This window comes from Stegostoma tigrinum, chromosome 20, assembly GCF_030684315.1.
Source record: "Stegostoma tigrinum isolate sSteTig4 chromosome 20, sSteTig4.hap1, whole genome shotgun sequence".
NCBI lineage: Eukaryota > Metazoa > Chordata > Chondrichthyes > Orectolobiformes > Stegostomatidae > Stegostoma > Stegostoma tigrinum.
Genome location: NC_081373.1, coordinates 35703138 through 35719508, shown reverse-complemented (window position 1 = coordinate 35719508; position 16371 = coordinate 35703138).

The following is a 16371-nucleotide window of genomic DNA, read 5'->3' as shown; positions in this document are numbered from 1 at the left end:
ATATCATGAGCTCAGTATTTATCAGCTTTGATTTCAGCACATGGGTAATACCAATTCGAAACCTTGCCATTCGAGTTTAAAATTTCCCCAGTTACTTTGGAAAAAAGTAGTGAGCTGAGTTGTAACCAGTGAACCCAATGGTGTAGTTTAAATGGAAGACCCCTGAGAAGAACATAAAAATATTAAAAATCTTATATCCTCAATCTTCACCATGTTATCAGAATAACTATGAAAAAGGTAATCATGTGGAATAGTTTGGAGATTTAAAGGGTGATACAGCTATACGTTTTGTGCAATGAATAACTGGAGCTGAATGATTGTGCAAACTGAAAGAACTGTGGAAGCTGTAAATCAGGAAAAAAGACAGAAGTTGCTGGAAAAGCTCATCAGGTCTGCAGAGCTGATGGTAGCTAGGAAACTGTTGGCTTATATGTAGAAGATAGGGTAGGGGAGAGGGGTAGGGAGGAAATGATAGGTGGGAATAGAACCCAGAGAGAAGAACTGTTGGACAAAGGAGTTGATAATGAACAAAAACAGAAGTTGCTGGAAAAGCTTAGCAGGTCTGGCAGCATCTGTGGAGAAAAAAAATCAGTTTACATTTCAGATCTGGTGACCCTTCCTCAGAACAGTTGATAACGATCTGGCTAGGAGAGTGAATACCTGCTGATGGAGACTGTAAGTCACAAACAATATGTAGTGTGTAGTGGCAGGCTATGTAAATCCCGATAGTGTGGAGGTAGGCCATCAAGTCCACGGTGAACTTCTGAGAAGCAACCCACCCTAGACACAGTGGGCAATTTAGCATAGGCAATCCACCTAAGCTGTGCATTTTTGGACTGCAGGAGGAAACTAGAGCACCTGGAGAAAACCCACACAAACATGGGGAGAATGTACAAACTCCACACACACTGTCACCCGAGGGTGGAATTGAACGCAGGTCAATGGCATGGTGAGGCAACAGTCCTAACCACTGAGCCACCATGCCACCGTAAAGATGATAACAAGGTAGACAAACAAGAAGCTAGAAGAACATAGCAGCCAGGCAGCATTTAGAGGAAAAGAGCAGTCAGCATTTCAGGTATTAGTGATAATGGGAACTGCAGATGCTGGAGAATCCAAGATAATGAAATGTGAGGCTGGATGAACACAGCAGGCCCAGCAGCATCTCAGGAGCACAAAATCCGATGAAGGGTCTAGGCCCGAAACGTCAGCTTTTGTGCTCCTGAGATGCTGCTGGGCCTGCTGTGTTCATCCAGCCTCACATTTCATTATCTAGCATTTCAGGTATTGTTGGCCAGTAAACAGGGTGGTGTGTTAAAGTGGAGTTCTAGTGAAGCTCAGTGCAAACCGAAAGAACAGCAATCTCATTTTCAGAGATAGTAGGAAATGCAGACGCTGGAGAAGCTGAGATAACAAGATGTAGAGCTGGATGAACACAGCAGGCCAAGCAGCATCAGAGCAGCAGGAAGGCTGATGTTTCAGGCCTAGACCCTTCTTCAGAAGTGGGGGAGGGGAAGGGGGTACTGAAATAAATCGGGAGAGAGGGGGAGGCGGATAGAAGATGGATAGAGGGGAAGATAAGTGGAGAGGAAACAGACAGGTCAACAAGGTGGGGATGGAGCCAGAAAAGGAGAGTGTGGGCAGGGAGGGAAAAGATAGGTCAGTCCAGAGAGGACTGACAGGTCAAGGGGGCAGGATGAGTTTAGTGGGTAGGAGTGGGGGTGGGACTTGAGGTGGCAGACAGGGATAGGTGGGAGGAAGGACAGGCTAGGGAGGCGGGGCGAGCTGGGCTGATTTTGGTATGCGGTAGGGGGAGGGGAGAGTTTGAAGCTTGTGAAGTCCACATTGATACCATTGGTCTGCAGGGTTCCCAAGAGAAATATGAGTTCTTGTTCCTGAAACCATCGGGTAGCATCGTTGTGGCACTTCAGGAGGCCCAGGATGGACATGTTTTCTGAGGAATGGGAGTTGGTGTTGAAATGGTTCACGGCTGGGAGGTGCAGTTGTTTAGTGCGAACCGAGCGTAGGTGTTCTGCAAAGTAGTCCTTAAGCCGCCGCTTGGTTTCCCTGACATAGAGGCGGCCATGACGGTAACAGCAGATGCAGTATATCACCTTAGCAGATGTGCAGGTGAACATCTGTTTGATGTGGAATGTCTTCTTGGGGCCTGGGATGGGAGTGAGGAGGGAGGTGTAGGGGTAGGTGTAGCACTTCCTACAGTTGCAGGGAAAAGTGTTGGGTGTGGCGGGGCTGGAGGGGAGTGTGGAATGGACAAGGGAGTCATGGAGAGAGTGGTCCCTCCAGAAAGCAGATAAGGGTGCGGTTCAAAGCTTCACAAGCATCAAAATGTCCCCTCCCCCTACTGCATCCCAAAACCAGCCCAGCTCATCCCCGCCTCCCTAACATGTCCTTCCTCCCACCTATCCTCTCCTCCCATCTCAAGCGCCACCCCCATCTCCTACCTACTAACCTCATCCCCCCACCCTCGACCTGTCCATCTTCCTGGACTGACCTATCTCGTCTCTACCTCCCCACCTACACTCTCCTTTACTGACTCCATCCCCACCTCTTTGACCTGTCTGTCTCCTCTCCACCTATCTTCTCCTCTATCCATCTTCGATCCGCCTCCCCCTCTCTCCCTATTTATTTGAGAATACCCTTCCCCTCCCCCATTTCTGAAGAAGGGTCTAGGCCTGAAACGTCAGCTTTCCTGTTCCTCTGATGCTGCTTGGCCTGCTGTGTTCATCCAGCTCTACACCTTGTAACCTCATTTTCACCTCTTTTAAACTATCAGTTCTGAGGAAGGGTCACTGGAATTAAAATGATAACTCTGATTTTTCTTCATGCAAGTCTACTTTTTGTGTTTATGTTGTATCTGTTTCCTGTCTCCATCATTGTAAAGCTTACTTGGAAATTGTCTTTCTTTTCCCAAGACTGGGGGCATATTGAAAATACAGATGTATATTTACAGACTATGTGAGATAAGCTGGAAGAGGTCAAATTATTTGGACACTTTCTGAACTGAAAAGCATCATTGATCTTTTGTAATTTCATTCAGCAGGACTTGAGTTGTAAGCCACAGCTAATTATTGAAGTCAAATTCAATGTGTTCTGTAAATCATCTCCTCCTTTCACCTGAAATCAAATAATTGTGGAGAAACAGATAAGCATCAATTTCAGGATGAGAAAGTGTTTATCACTGTGATTACTGTTAGAAATTACTTGAAGAGAGGATATTAATGATTGCCGAGCAACCTTCCCTGATCTGAGAACTATGTTTTGCATGACCCTGAAGTCAATGAGTAAAGAAGTCACCCCCCAGGAAGCTGTAGTCTCTCTCCTGAAGTCCTGCTTTCAGAAGACTTCTCTGGGAATTTGATGGTTTTGGACACTAATTCTGTCCTGGACTGAAATTCTCAGCAAGATGAGTTCAAGTGGAATGGGAATCCAAGCTGGACAAAATTGGTAGGATATTTTAATGAATGTGAGATGCTGTTGCTTTTTTATCCTTTTGTTTTCAGACTTTTGACCAGAGGAGTGTTATATATATCCCATTTTGCCTTAAACCCATCTTCTCTGCAGAGACATTTTTTGTGCTGTTTGTATGTTGAGAAAGAGGATATGGTTTTAATTCCACATCATAGTTTAGGTATTGATCAGTTGTTGCTACTTCTTTTAAGTTTTGTTCACTATAAACAGGTTATTTTGAGCTCATTATAGACTGGTCAATGCAATGACTCCACAGAGTTCGCTATCCTGTCACCAAGTCACCTTTTATTTGCACATGGACAATTTTTGTGACTGAGTTAGCTCAGAACGAAGAGAACCTCTGACATTCCTTTTTATATTTGTCGGTCAGGGCTCCTTGATTGGGACAGCCCCAATCAGGAAACTCACATGTATTCTATTATGTCCACCTGGCTGACATCTTTACAATCACTACCATAAAACCATAGGACATAGGAGCAGAAATTAGGCCATTCGGCCCGCAGAGTTTGCTCTGCCATTCAATCATAGCTGACAAGTTCCTCAACCCCATTCTCCTGCTTTCTCCCCATAACCCTTGATCCTGTTGCTAATCAAGAACCTATCTATTGACACTACAGTATTCATTTTGTTCTGTTATTTGATAGTCAGTCTGCTCCCTCTGTGACAGTTGTAACTGGAGAAAAGTTTGGGGTTGACAGTTAGTATTTATCTGATGGATAAATAACTCTCTCAGGGTAAAGCAGGTCCAGTTCAAGAACTGAATGAAAAATGGGTGTCACTGTCTTTTCGCTGTTTTAATATGTCTAGAAAATGAGACATACTGTTACATTAGGAAGGTAAACTGACGTCAGTCAGTACGATGTCCAACCTTTAACTATTGGTTGTCCAGCACATTACAACGAATGTGGGTATTGCTTGGTTAGAAAATCTAGGACCTGTACACAGGGTGAGAGGCTTTGAGAGAGTTGGGAGACATGGCGTGTGAACAGCAGAAAAGGTGCAATTTAGAGTATTTAGTGCTGTGAGTTTCAATTATTCTGATTATTTACTCGAATACAACTTATAGGTTTGGTTCTGGAACATTGTGAATCACCAACGTCCGACACCAAAGGCCCATGTCAAGTTTGAATTTGCACGTGGCTCGATTAGAGCCGAGGTGGACCGAGAGCCCGAGCGCTGTCCCGAACCAGGAGCCGCGAGTCCGAGCGGGTTCGAGCGCTGTCCCGAACATGGAGCCGAGTAAACGAGAGGGTCCGAGCGCTGTCCTGAACATGGAGCCGTGTACCCGAGCGGGTCCGAGCGCTGTCCCGAGCCTGGAGCCGAGTACCCGAGCGGGTTCGAGCGGTGACCCGAACCTGGAGCCGAGTACCCGAGCGGGTTCGAGCGGTGACCCGAACCTGGAGCCGAGTACCCGAGCGGTGTCCCGAACCTGGAGCCGAGTACCCGAAGAAAGGCAAGCACGTCCCGGAGCTGAGAGGCCGCAGTGTTTGTCCTTGTGAATGAGAGAGAGTTGTTGTTTCTGGTTGGGGTTATGTCTCTGTTTATGGATTACATGGTTACGCTGCAAAAGCGCCGCCTGAGCCAGGAAGCGCCTGTGTGGGAACAAGCGGATAATGTGAGTGTGTAACAATATCCCCCCTCCCCGCCCACTTCACCGGGACACTGTAGGGAATAAAGTTAGAGCCAAAAGCAGAGGCGCCAGTGGAAAGGAAGCGTATTGAGGGAAGGTCCCGTGCAAATATGTGTTTTATTTGCAAGTAATTGAGCTGGCGGAGTTTTGGGTTGTGGTTATTAACTTTAGATTAATTGCACAGAATACAGTCCTTTAACTCGACTGGGATATCTGTGAACTATACTCTGAACACTGACCTCAAAAACTTTGTGGCGTACGAATGGATTACCGCATCCCGAAGGTCGTATTTATCGATCGTGTCATAAAACCCAGGAGGAAGTAAAGAACAGCGACATTAATGCGAGTTGAGGGAAACTTTACAGTGAGTTTTGAATGTGGGTGGTGGAGAGAAGTTCAGGGATAGAGTTGAAGGGATCCAGGTAACTGAAAGTTTTGGCATCAATGACTGAAGAAATTTCGACAATATTGAAGTGGGAGACCACGCCGGAAGTGGCACCAAGTACATACACTTGAACGTCGTAGGCTTCTACAAAGTACTCAACTCGGGAACCTGACTGAGATTTTGGGATGTTTCAAGGGTTGGTCCCCTACCAAAACCTAATCTAGCCTTCTACTTTAAACTGGAAATTTGTTGAAAAGAGAGCCATATCGCCAAATCAAAACCTCAGATGCTATTTTGCAATTGAACTGTCCTGTGTGTGCAAATCGTTGCATATTCTTGCTGTGACAACCAGCCGTGTTCTGTGCAAGTGAAAAGTTCAAACCTTCGTTGTGTTTTCTTTTAATTACCGAGGAGTTTGAGGAGCCTGCAGTTTCTTGTTTTCCCCATGGCAGTGCCTCAGAGTGGACTTTCAGTCAAACCGTACTTTTTTGGGGGGTAGAGAAAGTAGGAACTGCCCATGCTGGAGAACCTGAGATAACCAGGAGTAGAGGAGAGAGATAATGGGAACTGCAGATGCTGGAGAATTCCAAGATAATCAAATGTGAGGCTGGATGAACACAGCAGGCCAAGCAGCATCTCAGGAGCACAAAAGCTGACGTTTCGGGCCTAGACCCTTCATCAGAGAGGGGGATGGGGAGAGGGAGCTGGAATAAATAGGGGAGAGGGGGAGGCGGACCGAAGATGGAGAGTAAAGAAGATAGGTGGAGAGGTAGGGAGGGGATAGGTCAGTCCAGGGAAGACGGACAGGCCAAGGAGGTGGGATGAGGTTAGTAGGTAGCTGGGGGTGCGGCTTGGTGTGGGAGGAAGGGATGGGTGAGAGGAAGAACCGGTTAGGGAGGCAGAGACAGGTTGGACTGGTTTTGGGATGCAGTGGGTGGGGGGGGAAGAGCTGGGCTGGTTGTGTGGTGCAGTGGGGGGAGGGGACGAACTAGGTTGGTTGAGGGATGCAGTAGGGGAAGGGGAGATTTTGAAACTGGTGAAGTCCACATTGATACCATATGGCTGCAGGGTTCCCAGGCGGAATATGAGTTGCTGTTCCTGCAACCTTCGGGTGGCATCATTGTGGCAGTACAGGAGGCAGAGCTGGATGAACACAGCAGACCAAGCAGCATCAGAGGAGCAGGAAAGCTGACTTGTCGGGTCTGGACCCTTCTTCAGAAGTGTCTACTTTCCAGCTCTTCTGATGCTGCTTGGCCCGCTGTGTTCATTCAGCTCTACATCTTATTATCTCAGTACTTTTTTCTCCTGTTGTGACAGATTGAAATGTGTTTGTCCTGATGAGTCCACGATGAAAAGCATTGGTAGCACCTGTTTTTCAGGACTTTGAAATTTATTATTATAAATACAGTAATGCACAGTTTTTTTAAATAATGCACTTTTCGAGTATAGCTTCTACAGAGTACATAGCTCAGGAATTTGGAAAGTGAGAGGTTTCACTTGAGCTGCGCTGGATGGCCATGCGTAAAATTAGATTTGCAGATCGGGCTTTGAACTAAATAATGAGGGACGGGTTCAGGTGTGTGTTCGCTTAGATGGTTAAAGAGAAAGGAGAAGGCAACACTGAAGGGCACTGATTATGGATCGTGATAACCAGGGTGTGACACTTAAGGAACTGACATAATGTTAAGCATTTCAACAGTTACAGTTGAGCCAATTCTTCTATTTTGTCTGTATTTTAACTGTAGTGTAAAAATAATGTGTTTTGCTTAGAGTAGTTTGACTAAGCGAAATGCATCTGGAATGCAACACCTTATGCTTACCTTTAAAATAAGAAAAATTTAGGGTCTAGACTATCTTCTTAATATATGTTGAAGGGGTTTGATCTGACCCATAACAATACGCACTATCAGGAAAGGATAGATTGGGGCTCAAGAGGAAGAATAATACTGGTATAGACTGGCTGGGTAAAATGGGTTGTTTCTATGTCATAAATCCTGCACAATCCCTTTTAACTGGATCAAGTATCAAAGAAATTTTTAATAGGGAACATTTTATCATAGTATCATAATGTTTAGGGTTATTTAATGGAAGGAACAATCTAAAGTAAAAATGTTTAATTGGAGGACAGCTAATTTAAATTGGATGTGAATAAATGTCAAAAATTGTCAGACAGACAGTCAAAGAAATGACAAGAGTTGACTTTAAAGAGGAAATAATTAAGGCACAGTTGAGTACATTCTCTCAAAGTTGGGGCAACCAAAGCTCGGACTTCATGTAAGAAAGAGATGATGTAAGATAAAGCATTTAAGTACTATAATTATGTCTGGTCTCTTGTGTGTCTACTTACTTTGGATGTAGTCCAGTGAAGGTTCACCTAGCATTATACCTCTGGTGAAGGGATTTAAAGATTTTGGGGTTCTTTTCAACTTTAATCATAATGCTTAGGTCAATTACAAATTATAGACTGAGTTTAAGAGAGCCAATTTAAAGATTACAAGGGTATTTCAGGTCCAGGTATGTTTCCACAAACGTCATGACTTCTATGAAATATATTTTAGTAAGTACAACAGAAGAGTCGATCAGCTTCACAATTCCAGCTTATGACTTTTGGTTGACTGAAACCTGCCTTTTGCTTTGTTCTGTTGACCTGAGTTCTGCTTTTGTCTCCAGACTTCTTTCAGAATGAACTACGAGCAGTCATTGTGTATTAATCCTTGCCAGCCCCTACCTCTTATCTACGATCAGAGAATCCTGAACTCTGTCTTACCAAAGTGTGAATAGCACATGATCAATCCCAGATTGGGCAGTGTGTGTTGAATTCTTGAAGGATTTCTTCAACAGTGATGTCTTCTTACTGCTATCCCTTCTTGTTGTCTCCTGACAGGTTCCTTGCCATATCAGTTACTTGTAGGATCATCCCTTTTGTGAAGCTTGTTTCGCTTAGAGATCTATGAAGTTAGGAAGCTATTGGGGTAATTTTGCATCGACAAAATAAATTCTGTTTCAACGTACATAGTGTTACACCCTTGTGATTAACAGCATCTCAAATGACCCAACTGATACATCCTAAGTAGTCTGGAAAATTCCAAAGCCTATCATATGGTTTGGATCAAAGAACCATTGGTAACTCAACAATAACTGATATTTGATGCAAGTTAATTAATATCAATTTGAAAATACCAGAATAGCTTATTGTGCTCTCCACAATTAACATGAGTAAGAATCACAACTTTGTTCATATATTGAAGCAATGATAAAGTTGCAATAGTCACCAGTTGACTGTGGGACTGCGCTCTTATCAAAGAGAGATGACTTGGGAGGTATCAGGTTGAAAAGGAGCATTTTTCAGGATAACCTCAGCCAGTCTCCGAATTGAACCCATGCTATTGGTGTCATTTGGAACCAGTTATCCAGCCAGCATGGTTAGTTGACCCACTATATTGAAGTATGTTAACAGTGAGATTACCAAGTACCAATATGAGACATAGAAAAATCTTGGTTACTAGAACATTCAAGATGACAGCTTAGAGCCATCTACACATCCACAAATGATTTCATGGTACTCTACTTGCCTCAATCCGGCTGCCGGTATGAATTTTTGGTGCTCTAGCTTCAAATGGAGTGAAACTGTCACTTTAGACTGGTTTAGGTGTAACACTTTATAGGTACACAGACTTGCAGTTGTGCTGTTTTTCCATGACAGCCATCCCTTTCCAATTAAAAGTGCAACTGACACAGATATTAACGCTGTTGCCTCAGTGATTTTCTTGCCCCCTTTAATCTGAGGAGTAGAGAGTGAACGTGTGTTGTCTTCAACCACTTTTTGGTAGGGCCCTATTTTAAATTGCTCTGATAGCGACCTACAGCTTTGTTACAGCTGCAAAGCCCCTCAGTAAAGGCTGAATGGTAAAAGCATTTTGGTCACACAATGGTTACAGGAAGAAAACCTATAAGAGATGAGTTTGAGGACTGTGTCCGGGAGTCAGTGTAATTGATAGCTGGATTAATGTTTTGGGCTGAGGAAACAATTCTTGTTCTCACTTCTGTGATTTTGTGCATATGAACATGCTGCACCACCTAGTGGTGGCATGGGCCACAAACACACAGCTTTGTAAAAAAACATAAAGCTCAAAATAGTCATTCCAACCAATACAAATAAGCCTATTCCATACTTCCAGTTACAAAACTAAACCAATTTAAAATCATAACTCTGCCCCCCTTCAGTAAATATTTGTTTAACCTCAAAGCATTTTCTCATTTATTAGTCTGAGTTTACATTAGCCTGGGTCATATTTGTTTATTTTAACATTAAACTGTTGACACTTTCCACTCTACGCATACAAAATTATTTGCACAAGAATTGGAGCAGTGTGATATCACAGTATTTTACAGACCACAATTGAACAAAATATAATTTACTTGCCTCACTTATTGGATCAGATCAAAATTATTAGTTATTGAAAAAAATCTCAGTGCTACAGGATTGTTTGTGAAGCAAGTTTGAGCAAGTTAGGCCTACGCTTTTTGAGTTTGAAAGAATGTAAGGTAATCTTTTTGAGCACTCTGAGGGAGCTTGGCAGGGTAGATGCTGAGAGGATGTTTGTGTTGCAGTAATTGTAAACATATATCTTTAAAGATATATAGAACTTAACAAGCATGAAGAATTCTACACGGAGACTTTAAAAGTGGAATTGCAACAAATGAATTATTTCTAGACATAGCACAACTCTTATAATTACATCTCAACTTCTTGCATTATCAACAGCATTTCAATCTGTAAATGATTTAGAACTCAAAAAACAAATTTTAAAATTTGCTTGTTGGTACTTCTAACGTAATTGAACTTTGAAAAATTGGAATAATTCTTCTGAACATCTTTTTTACCATTGTATTGATCAACTTCGGACAGATGCTGCACATTCATTGCAGATTAGATAAAAGTTAGGCCTTTCTCAACAGCAAATTATTATTCTGTACTATATGTAAATAATTCTTATAATTACTATGAGCTTCGCTTTGTATATCACATATTACAAAATCACATTTCTCTTCTCCTTCTTTATGGATATCTTGTACTTTGAGTTAAAATAGTGGAAATGCAGAGGAATCTCACACCCACTGTTGTAATAAGTTGTTAAGAAGTTGCACGAGGGTTTTTTTGTCTTTGTTATTCTCCCATCTCTCTTTCCCCATCCCCCAAAATCAGAGTTATTTCCTGAAGACTTCATCTGCATTTGGTGACCCTGTTCTCTGACCAAATATTCTATTTTGGGAAATGGCATGAAAATCAGTGCTGTACTTGTGAGGTGGGGGATGGAGGGAGTAAATCTTTAATATGCTGAAGAGATTTCAAACTATTTAAATGCTGAAAATTTAAGATGTCAACAATTGTAGGTTAACAGCATTTTCTGTGGTGATTTTATCGCAAAAGTCTTGGTTCAGTTTTTGAATGAAGATCCCCACCTCAGAACAGGGAGGCAAGCAAATGCTTTAGAAACATTAAGTGAGGGTGAAAGAGTCAACACCTGGAAATGAAGAGATAGATAAGCTGAGTTCTTATCATGAAGAAACAGGGGAATGAGTTAATAGTGTGGAAGAAGGATTCTTGAAGCTGGAGAGAGTTGTAAAGCTGCTCGGTAATATGCAAAATCATTTTAACCTGGCAATAAGAAGGGCACTGGTCCCCAAATTGGTGTTAAATTTGGATTTTTTTTTAGAAACCAATTTGCCCAGCTCCTACAGAAACTGAATCAGTCACCTGCTTCCAGGTATGCCTGCACAATAATTTTATGAAGGTAAATCAAAACTATATATTTGTTTTGATATTTGAAAAATTCATTCATAAATATTGAGTCACAAATAATCAGAAGTGTGTAACAGTAATGGGAAATCCAGCTGGGAACATTACAGTTATTCTTGTGATCAGAGGGGTACTTTTCTGACTCCCGTTCTGCAAAGTATGATAACGATGCTAGCATATGTTTTGTAAATCTGCAGCAATAATGGATGTGAGTTTGCTCGCTGAGCTGGAAGGTTAGTTTAAACTAACCTTACAGCTCAGCGAGCAAACTCCCATCCAGAACCTCAACCTGAGCTACAAATCATCTCAAAACTCGCTGCAGCAATAATATTTGCTACAGAGTGAGAATGTTGTATCTAATCTGTTTGAGGCAAATTTTCTCTGAAAATATTTATTATTTGATACAGGGACAGGGTCAAAGCTGAGAATAATTCTGTTCAGAACTGATTAACAGAGAGAATACCTGGTACTCCCTTAATAATGGAGAAAAATTCAAAGCCGTAACCTGAATACAAACACCTGTATTGAGTGCCCCCTTGTGGTAACTTGCAAAGGTCTTTCTGTCCCAGTTCACAGAAGCACTGAACAATGAAAGTTTATGGCATACAGATTTTCATTAAGCCATGGCTTGTGGTTGTAGCTACAACAGGTGAATAACTCATTAGTGTCAGTCCATGGAAAACAAAAATAATCTTTCACATCACTTCCTTATTCTACGCCTGTGTGGTCATTTGAAAAAAAACTTCCACAAAACCTTTTTTTTGGTGCCAAGTTTGAATCTTATTTGAGAAGTGAAGGATGTATTCACATGGTGACATTAGTGGAACTGGTTTGGTAACATCTTGGGCATTGTGAGGCTCAATATATGACTCCTGTTGTAGGATGGTAAAAGATAGAGATTGTTTGTTTACTGAAAAGGCAAGGGTATTACAGCAGAGTCAAGATCTGCTATGTTCAAACTACATGTCTTCTTCAGAGTTTTAGACTGCAGCCATTTGAAAGCTGTAGTTAAAAATGAGCAGCAACTGTCGTATTACAACCCTGCCCCTAAAATTGTGAAGAAGTTGCAGCATAAAATCCATTTCTAATACTGTAAAATACCTATTCAGGCAGAGGATTACAAAACTGAAGGGTGGAATAAAGTCTGTATCTGTTGGAATTGCTTTGGTGACTTTGTACATGAATGCACTGTCAACTGTGCTACTAAGTCAAACAGTATAAAGGTGATCAGTGGTCTATGTTGAGATCTCTGATCACAATTCAAGTTATATTGCAACGATAGAATTCATTTGTCACTGTTTAAAAAAGAGGCAATAAAAATTGAGCAGGCTTCCTGCTTTATTTGCTCACAGAGGTGCCTGTGCATGTCTGTCTTTAATAGGATAAAATTGGACTTTATTTTGTAATGTTCCCAGGTGGTATTTGAAAAGATGCCAAATCAAACATTGTGGAAATCAAAGGCTCATCTTGTTCGATGAAAGGTACTGGCATCAATAGAAGATTGGCTGGCTAACAGGAAGCAGAGAGTCGGGATAAGTTGGGCTTTCTCGGCTGGTGGGATGTTACAAGTTGTGTGCCATAGTGTTGATACTGGAGCCTCAACTATTCACAATTTATATAAATGATGTGAATGAAAGAACCAAAGATATCAGAAAATCATAGGATCTCTACAGTGTGGAAGCAGGCCTTTCAGCCCATAGAGTCCATTCTGACCTTCCAAAGAGCATCCCACCCAGATCTTACATTGCCAATGGTTAATCCACCTAGCCTGCACAATTTTGGGCTGTGAGAGGAAACCTACTGAGACACAGAGAGAATGTCTACGTGTAGTTATTACACAGCCATCCGAGGCCGGAATCAAACCCGGGCCCCTGGTGCTGTGAGGTAGCAGTGTTAACCACCGAGCCGTGGTAGCTAAATTTGTTGTTGACACAAAGGCAGGAGAGTGAGTTGTGAAGAGGATATAATCTATTCATATACATTTGGCTGCTCAAGTGAGTGAGCAAAGATCTGGAAAATCAGATGTAATGTGGAAAAATGCAACATTGTCCATTTTGACAGAGCTTAAGAGAGAAGCATATTGGCTAAAAGGTGAGAGATTGCAGAGCTCCGAGGTGCAGCAAGATCTGGGCGTCCTCATGCATGAATCTCAGAAGGTTAATGTGTAGGTAGGCAACTAATAAGGAAAGCTAATAGAATGTTATGTACTATTGCAAAGGGAATTGAATGCAAGAGTAGGGAGCTATTAACATGTAATCTATATCATTCTGTTTAAAAACTATCATGTAACCTGTTGATTGATCTGATTACAGGTTTAGGTGATTCTTTTCCAGTTTACATACAAGATTGCTGAGGGTACTCCTTGTGGTCTTTTGTCTTCACCAGTAACATTGTTAGTGACTAGGGACATGTCCTTGCATGCCATTAGGTCTGAATTATTGTACCTGTGGAAGCTGCAAAATAAAACATCTGTGATGACCAGATTAAATTTCTTTTTAACAAGACTTCAGCATTAAAGATCCCAGTGATGGAATCTCCAAACCATTGTATGCAAAATAATTTGGCATTGGTGTGACAAATCAGTGTTTACCATTTTTCTGTGCATGCACATTTTAGTGTGTGAAATCAAAGGATGCTTGCACCTGCAGTGATATCCAAATGCCTACAGATCTCACTGTCATTCCACCTGTGTGTATGTAATCTGGACGATGGGTAATGACTTCTGTTGATTCACTATGCCGATACATTGTCTGATGTTCTCTATGCTGAATGTCGGCTGTCTTCATGTGTTGATTTTCTGTTAATTGTTCTTTTGATATGCACAGGCTAGAGTTTTGTGGCTCTTGTCTCAACACAATTTAGTGCACTCTGAATTGATTGGAATGCTGTACTTGTCTGGCCTTTGGATTTCACTTCTCATGACGTGAAACCACTTGTTTTGGCCTCTTCCTGCACTCGCACTTCCAATGTCCTCTGGTGCCACGTCCCTTGCACATGTTAAAAGCAGGCAGTTCTGGATGCATTTATGAGATTGTGCTATCTGCAGTGCTTAGTAGGTTTGCCTAGACTGGCTATCATGGTGGATGAATAATGTGTGACCTGTAGATTCTGTCTACCCATTCGTATGACATTGAACTTGCAAACATTTTTTTACGAGTATTTGCACAATGTAACCTTTGAATCAGTCCAAGATGTTGTGCAAAACACTATTGCGGCCTATTTGGAATATTGCATGCAGTTCTGGTCGCCCCATTACAGGAAGGATGTGGAATCATTGGAAAAAGTACAGAGGAGATTTACCAGGATGTTGCCTGTCTGGAGCACAGGCCCTATGAAGAAAGGCTGAGGGACTTGAGTCTGTTCTCATTGGAGAGAAGGAGGCTAAGACGGGATTTAATAGAGACATACAAGATGATCAGAAGATTAGAGAGGGTGGACAGTGAGAGTCTTTTTCCAAGGATGATGACTTCAGCTTGTACAAGGGGGCATAGCTACAAATTGAGGGGTGATAGATTTAAGAGAGATGTCAGAGGCAGGTTCTTTACTCAGAGAGTGGTAAGGGCATGGAGCGCCCTGCCTGCCAATGTAGTTAACTCAGCCACATCAGGGGCATTTAAACAGTCCTTGGATAAGCATATGGATAATGATGGGATAGTGTAGGGGGAGGGGCTTAGATTAGTTCACAGGCTGGCGCAACATCGAGGGCCAAAGGGCCTGTTCTGCGCTGTATTGTTCTATGTTCAATGTTCTATGTTCTAAGATGTCTTTACAATGCTTCCTTTGGACCTGATACCATCATGAATTCATTTATTCTGTTGGCCATCTCTGCCATGAAGCCGCAAAGATATGCTGCATATATTTATGAATTGATCAGTCCTGCTCTCCATTAGTTGTGGTCTAAAGGCTATTAATTCCAGATATGCAGGAGTTGAACTTTATTCGTAGTTGATCTTCACGTGATAACCATATTTTATATGGATTGTTTAGTTGTTGCACAGAGCAAATTTGTTCAGACTATAGAAGCAATTGTTGCAAAAGCAATTTTAATTTTAATGCCTTGTCCCTCTTTTTTTTAAGTTCTACCTCTGCTAAAACTTCAAGGCAGATAGTAGACCTGGAAGAGCTCAATTAGTAAAGATCTTACTGGGGCTTGATGCTTACTGCCTGAAACAGTGTGATCTCAGCACAATGGTTTAGAATCCTTGTAGAGCTGCAGATTTCTTATGCACAGTGAGGCTTGGCCATCGTTTCATGTCAAATCTTCCAGTGGACCATAAATAAATTGAGGCTTCTGTTCTGCTTCTTCAAATCTTCAAAATCATCTGGCACCATGTTTTTGGATGACATACTTGAAAATCACAAATCTGCAAAAATCATGCAACCAGTATGCCGTTATGTTTAAAGATTGTTACCAGTGACATCTATTAGTCTACCTTATATTTGGCATTAATACACTGGCTGCAGTTACTGTTTTAGTTTTACTTACTTGGACATAAGCATATCAATCGTATACAAATATTGATGAAACAATAATGAGAGTTCTTAATTGAAGATGAGACTATATGCAGATAATGTCCTCTGCAAGTTAAGTATAGTTTATCTATTTTACAGCTGCTGCTTCAGATTGTCAAAGGGTTCATGGGATTAATCCATAAATATCCAGTTGGCTAGCTCTGTAGAGGTGGATTAATTGACAGTAGTTTAAAAATGCTCCCTTATAAGTATATGTACATCATCAGAGGTTAATGATGAAACAGCTGAAGACACTTGGGTCTAGACACCGTGAGGAACTCTTCCACTGATGTTCTGGGGCTAGAGTGATGAGCTTCCAACAGCTGGAGACATTTTGTCTTGTTCTACATATGACACTAATTAGTGTCAATTTTTCCACAGATTCCCATTGGTTTCCATATTGTGAGGACTCCTTGATGCCACCATCTCTAACATGTGGCTTTGATATCAAGTAGTTTTTCTCCTCTAACCTCTGGAATTCGGCTCTTTTGTCTATCTTCATGCAAAGTTCTATGTGTACGAAGCAAATAATTTAAATATATATCTATGCATTAT